The sequence below is a fragment of the Carica papaya genome, chromosome 2 (assembly GCF_054855325.1).
Source record: "Carica papaya isolate Zhongbai chromosome 2, ASM5485532v1, whole genome shotgun sequence".
Lineage (NCBI taxonomy): Eukaryota > Viridiplantae > Streptophyta > Magnoliopsida > Brassicales > Caricaceae > Carica > Carica papaya.
The window spans coordinates 21300987-21308071 of record NC_142310.1 but is presented as its reverse complement, the minus strand read 5'-3'; the positions used below and the strand labels follow the sequence as shown (position 1 = coordinate 21308071).

Below are 7085 nucleotides of genomic sequence, written 5' to 3'. Positions count from 1 at the left end.
TTCTACATAGCAGAGGAACATTTATAGTCCTCACCTTAAAGAGCTCAGCACCTATAACATCAGTGACATAAGCAACAGAAAAGTGTCTCCTGACAATGCAAGCTAATTATCATATAAAGAGAGAGAAGGGTGACTAACAATATTTAGAGAGTTGGGAGGAAGCTTACAAAATAGAGAAGGGAGAAAGAGAAATGGGTGAAGTGTCTTTCTGGTGTAAGTTAGTCATTTTGCCAACTTTTTTTTTATTTTACCTACTGAATTTATGGTAGTTACCTTTATTTTTACTCAATTATGTTTTTCAAGTTTATATAAATGTAATCTTACATATGCAATCGAAAATCTGCACTCGTCAGAGGGAACACCATCATTCACAGGGGTTCACCAATCTTTTTAAATCATAGAATGGGAGAGGTAGAAACCCCTAAGAGATAACAGTCAAATGAATTATCATTCTTTTCACTTGTTCATTTAGTATTCATATCAATCATTTTGAATCCAGTAAGATTTAATGACAAATCCAACCCAAGGCCCACATTTGTGATCAAATATCTGAAATCCGATAGGGTTCCATTAACATATCTAGCACAAGGCTCCTATTACCCGAACTTGACTATCGAGATATTCTTTAGAGCCCGAGCTCCTAGAATAACCCTCTTCATCATTACCAAATATAAGATAAATGGTCAACTCCATATGCATTTTTGAATCATATTTTTGTAACCCTCATGCATATCAACTCACATTTCATATTAAAATAAACCAAGCATCAATAAATATAACAATTCATGCATCTAAGTCAAGCAATATTTCAATATAATTTATCTAAAAAGTGCACTTAAAAATGTAAGAAAAATATTAAAAAATTATTTACTCAAACTGAGTTCAAATAAATCTTTAGGAAAGGAAAAGAAAAGACCCCTAGCACTCCTAGGTCAAGCTCCTTAAATTCCCACTTTTTCTTCTTCTTTCTTACCTCTTTCTTTCTCTACCCTTCACTTTTTCTTTCTCCAAAATTCTAATAATGTAAGAACGAAAAATGGTGGAAAAGAGAGAAGAAATGGATGTGCGTGCAAATGAGGAGAATAGGGGGCTTTAAATAGATTTCATAGGGCTATAGATGCTCGCCACATGGCAAATATTCGACGGTGCACACGGTGGGTGGTTGAGGAGAGAGTAGCCGGTGGTGGGACCCGCACGACATGGGGAAGCATGCCATGGACAGGTTGTGTCAGCAACTTGTCATGTCCGCATGTAGGGTGTGCTCGCAAGCGGCTAACAGCACACAAGCTGTGTGCGCCCAGGTGCGCCATGCTATGCACTGTGTGCGCTGGCATGCCCTGTAGTGCACTGTGTGGGCATAGTTGCACGCACACGCAGTGCCAGCGCACATAGTGCTGCACGGATGCCAACATGGGTGCCTGTACGATGTGACCATGCTGGTCATTTCCCACGAATTCCAGGGGATTTTTTCCCATTTTTCCAATTTTCTCCTTTTCTCTTATTTTTAAAAAACATTTAAAATAATAATTAAAAACAAATTCAAATTTAATAATAATCAAATACTAATTTTAAATAAAATATAATAAAATTAAAATACAAAATGTTAATAATTAAAATACCAAGAAATTAATTTCTTATTTAAGAGAGACTTTAACCATATGTTATAGCATAAAAGTTCGGAGTGTGACCTTATCCCTTTCTAAGGTTGAACTTTTGTTTAGCAAATAATCTAACATTTCCAAAGTGTGGCAGAAAAAAAAAAACAGAATCTAGGAGGTAGGTGAAAGGTTTAATGGTGGAAAATAAATAAAAGTGTACTAGAATTGGGGAGAGGGCAGGGTCAAGTATCTATATAGGTTCGGGATTGGATGGAATTTCTGGGTCATTTAACATGAAGAATATAAGGGACTTTGGTAGCTTCTCTTCCTCTTTTTATAGGATTAGGGATTTATGGTTTCAAACCTATCATCATTCGTTCAATATATACAGTTTAATAGATAATTTTTTGCATAGCTTCTATTGTACATGGATACCCTATAAATCATAAGTTTGTTTTGATCTAAAAGAGAGGTTATATTTGAAATTAATTTGTTTATGTAAGAAACCAACTTTACGGAATATAATTGTTTGCATTTTGTTATGCTGTGTTGTTGTCTTTGACATTAGGTATTAAGATGTTTTTGCCTTCCGTGTTGGGGTAGATATTCTTGTTACTTTTTTCTTTATCAGCATGTTCTTGAGACATATCTACATGTTTATTATTAAAACAAACAATATTTATCTCTTTTTCTTCTTAAAGACCCTTTAATTCTCTCCTCTGTCCGGTTTAGCGTTAATTAACTTAGTTTTCCTACTTATTTTATTCCTAAGTCTATTCTCTCCATTATTTGTTGTTCAGTTTAGGGATCTCTTGGATGCTACTCTTAAAATTTGGTCTGTGTATGTACCCTGAAGGTTTATTATTTAGTATCGTGGTAGATTTCCTTGTGGATCTTATAACTCTTCCCATTCTTGTTTGCTGTTTAAAATGATAATTTATATGGATGACATAATTTTGGATTTTGGTTTGTAATTCAATTTGATGAGTTTATCCTCTATATTTTCTAGTAACTAAAGAGATTACTAATTCAATATATTTGACTTTGCTTTTAGGACATAGTTAATAAACAATTAAATTGCTAAATTAAATGATTTCTTTAGTATGTCTAATAATATTTGCTTGCCATATTTTGTAATGGTATTCTTACTAGATTCTGCATACGACAACGGGTGACATCTATATGAGACTTTACCCAGAAGAATGTCTCAAAACTGTGGAGAACTTTACAACCCACTGTCAGAATGGCTATTATGATAATCTCATTTTTCACCGACTTATCAGAATGTTCATGGTACAAATAGGAGATCCTCTGGGAGATGGCATTAATGGGCAATCAATATAGGGAAGGGAATTTGAAGATGAGTTTCACAAAAAGTAGTGATACTGATTTGTTAACACAATGAACCATAAATCATGCGCTGACCATTATTTAACTTTAGGCACATTTTTATCTAGTAAGTTTGTCTCCATAACTACCACATAATTGTATCTATTAAAGAATGCATTTTAGTTTCAGCTAAGATTTCATTGTCGTTATTCCTACCGCAACCTATTTTCTTATTTGACCAAGTACAGCCGACTTTCGGGTAAACATTATAATGTCTGCAGCTTACATTGCATGACTGACCTTTCACTACATCAATGGCAAATGTTGGACCAAATACTAATGGCTCCTTGTTCTTTATCACCACAGTGGCTACAACATGGTTGGACAATAAGCATACAGTTTTTGGTAGAGTTGTGAAAGGAATGGACGTAGTACAAGTATACTTCTAAGCTTGAACCTTTCTGTCTCTCTTTTATTGGCCCATCTATAAAACAGGCGAAAGATTCGACTTATGTTCTTCTCATGCCATTGTTATTCGATGCTCCTATATTTATTTATGTCTTTATTAGTAAATTCTAATGATGCACCTGCAGACAGGCAATAGAAAAAGCAAAGACAGACAAGGCAGACAAACTGTACCAAGATGTGAAGATTCTAGGTGTTACTGTTCCCAAGTCTTAGATGTTTCCTTTTTATTTTCCTTTTTAATGGTGAATCTCTTGAGATTGGACTGACAAATTGGCTGCAAAAGAATATATCTCAACATGCATTGATTTGTTAGCTAGAGTAATCACAAACTGTCAACTGGTGAGGATGCACTGTCCCTCTAGATTGTGGCATTAGCATATTGAGATGGCAGGTGAAGAGGGTTGGTGCGAGAAAGCATGAGGCTTCCTATCAATTCTGGAAACACGATAGAGGTCGAGTTTTTGCAAAATGGTGCATGTATTGTTGAATGAAGAATCAAGAAGGCAATGGCCTTTTGTAATTTACTTTGTTTAAGTGTTAATGTTGGAATATGCAAACAGATTGAGACAGAATGATTCTGATCATATTTCAGAGATCTTTCTCTCCAGTTTGAGGACAATAACTAGGGGCCAGAAAAAATATTTATAAGTGACACTTCAATGATGATGACCATGTAGTCTAGTTTAATTTAATTTAGTTTAATTGATTGAGGTTGAGTTTGATTTAAATTCCTAGTGAATATTATAACTTAATTCAAGTTATGTCTTTTTGTTTTTCATTTTTCTAATGAGGATGCAAAATTTAGGATTGTGGACTTCAAGGTACAAATAAAGATAATTTAATTATTTGTCAAATTTGTAACTACGCAAATTTAACATATCAAAAATTAAGTTCTAAATCAGCAAGAGTTTTTTCTCATGAAGTTATTAAATTGACAAATACATCCATAAAAAGTGGCAGACATGTTTCCATCTTCTTTGCAAAACTACTGGAGATTGCAAGCCATGACATGTTATATATGAAGCCATTTGATAGAGCACAGTATGATGTTAGGTTCGTATTCTAATTTCATTTAATAAGAATCTAAATACAATATAAGTAGAATATGAGTTTGATTGAAAATAATTTTTTAATACTAAGTCAATTCCATCTCAAATTGCAATAGTGTATTCTTGTAATTCTTTACTTCATGTGAGGACACAATTCCTTGTTGTAGAATTAGTGATATGGTTGATGTTCATTTAATTAAACATCAAATACACAAATTATTACTAATTTCTACGTATAAAATAACTAAAATCAATTTTAAATACGAAAGAAATTATTTTGAACTGGACACATCTAAGAGTATTATAGCATACCACTTCTGGAAAAAAATTGTGTCTTCATAATGTGAAGTTTTTGCCCTGAATTCGGTCATCATAAGCTCCCACATTGGGTTGGTTGAACACAGTTATGAGAATTAGTTCCCATATATTTTTTAAAGTAAGTTATATCCATTTGTATTTGGGGATGACAATAAAAGATATTGACTATGATGCATATAATAGTAAGAAAGCATTGCTAATGGACTTGATTGTGAACCAAAAAAGAAAAAATAAGTGGTCACCTAGATTGCGTCTTATCTTTCTATACTACTAATCTCTTAATCAGTTATTAATGTTTGACACCGACAATCATTTTGTTTAGTGCATCTATGACAATACGATTATCATGTTTAGTGTCTTTTTAATTATGAAGAAATAGATGGGAGATAGAGGATCACCCTCTATTAATCTCCTTTTAGGCCTTTGAAGGTTTAAACTCAAATTACCATTAATCCATGATATATTACATATGGAGTCATTGGATATAGCACATTCTATTGAAAAGCTTCCTTCAAATAATAAAAAATTAACATAATTTTATATTTTATGTAAAATTTGGATAAAGAAATTCTAAATATTATAAAGATTAGTGAAGTAAGGAGTTATTGCTGGTATTCTCTATGAAATGTCGTATGATCTTAATTTTTATTATCTTCTAATATAATTTATATTATCTGTTAATTAAATTGATAATGAAAACGCAAATGAATTTCATAAAACTTAATTCAAATAAAAATATTACTAATTATCCTAAAGTCTAAATTAGACATAAAATCCAAATTGAATAAAGAATCAAAATTATAATAAAATTGGACATGTAATCCAAATAAGATGCAGAATCCAATTCCAAATCCAAATCCTGCCAATTTAAACATAAAATCCAAATTAATAATTCACTTTAGGTATACCTACCCAAAATCGAAATCCAAAAGATTGTTAAATGTACATCATATTTACATGCATATACATATATATATATATATATGATATCTATTACATTTGACTTTTCAATAACTAATATCTAGAAACATTAGGAACAAGTAATTGAATGAAAAATCTAACTAGTGTCATAGCATTAGAAAAATAAACAAATAAATCGACATGAGAGTTAAGCAATTAGATTTTTCGCAAATAGACAAAAAAAGCGGGGCTTACTCTATCTCAAGAGCTTGCGAACTTCATGGAAAACCTCAAGGATCAAGTACCCAGCCTTGGTTTTTCTTTTTTTTTCGCTTTTATCTGCCAAAGGTAAATTTTTTTTAATTCTTTTCACTCTTTCTATATATATATATATATATATATATATATATATGCATAAGTATATCTACATAGTGATATATACTAGAAGAAAGGTTAATTTTTTTTAGACCTTACTTAAAAGAGATAGATAGTCCGAGCACAATCTAGTCTTTCCTCTTAAAATGATGATGAAAATAACCCATCTACTTTGATTAGTTAAATACAAATTAAATTTGACAGTAATAATTTTTTTATAACTTAATATGCATTTTATGACATATTATGGAACATATATTTTGTGACACATATTTTTAAAAATATTTATCTATATTTGTTATATCGCTTTAATCTCTCTTGGATACAATCTTTTACCGTAAGTTTCAAAAAATATGTAAAAAAATAATAATATAAATGAAGCATATTTTTCTTAAATTAATTATTTTTTTTATTCATTGCAAGGGATTCTTAAACCTAACTTCAATGATTTAAGAGATTTTGAAGGATGTTATTTGTTAAACTTATTTGAAAGTGACCCGCGTGCTCTGCAAAGACATGGAAGTTTCTATATTAAAACTAACAAATGTCATGCAAAATCAAGGAAAGCAACATAAAGAGGGGAAAAATCCGTGGAGAAGCTGACAGACCAAGAATAAACCTTGCCCAAGGCTTAAGCCCAATAAGAAGCAGCAGACCCTGGCTCTCATCCACTCATGTCGTGGGCAATGCTAAGAAATCAGCAGAGTTACAACTTGCAGGTTTGTTCAAGTAAGCCTCAGACAAGGCTTACGCCTCAACAAAAGGAAAAAACATAACTAACCTATGGGCACAACTAACACATAGGCAGTAGGAGGCTGGCCCAATTCATATTTAGCCAAGCCTTGGCCAAGGCTTAGAACACGTACAGTTGCTGATTTGAAAAAAGGCGCACTCCTTAAATTCAAAAGAGAGAATCCCGCTGCAATTAGGATTAGCAACCAAAAATCAAGGGAAAGATGATTTTGGAAAGCAAGTCAAGTGTCAAAATCATTGGGGAAAATCCCAAAAGGAAACCTTAATCCTTTTGGGTATAAAAAGAAGCCATCAA

The 7085-nt window shown here is 32.2% G+C and overlaps 1 pseudogene; it reads left to right on the top strand.

Annotated features, from left to right (window-relative positions):
* The first annotated feature begins 1433 nt into the window (after nucleotides 1-1433).
* LOC148268857 (peptidyl-prolyl cis-trans isomerase CYP71-like) lies at nucleotides 1434-3608 on the top strand (annotated as a pseudogene).
* Nucleotides 3609-7085: the final 3477 nt, after the last annotated feature.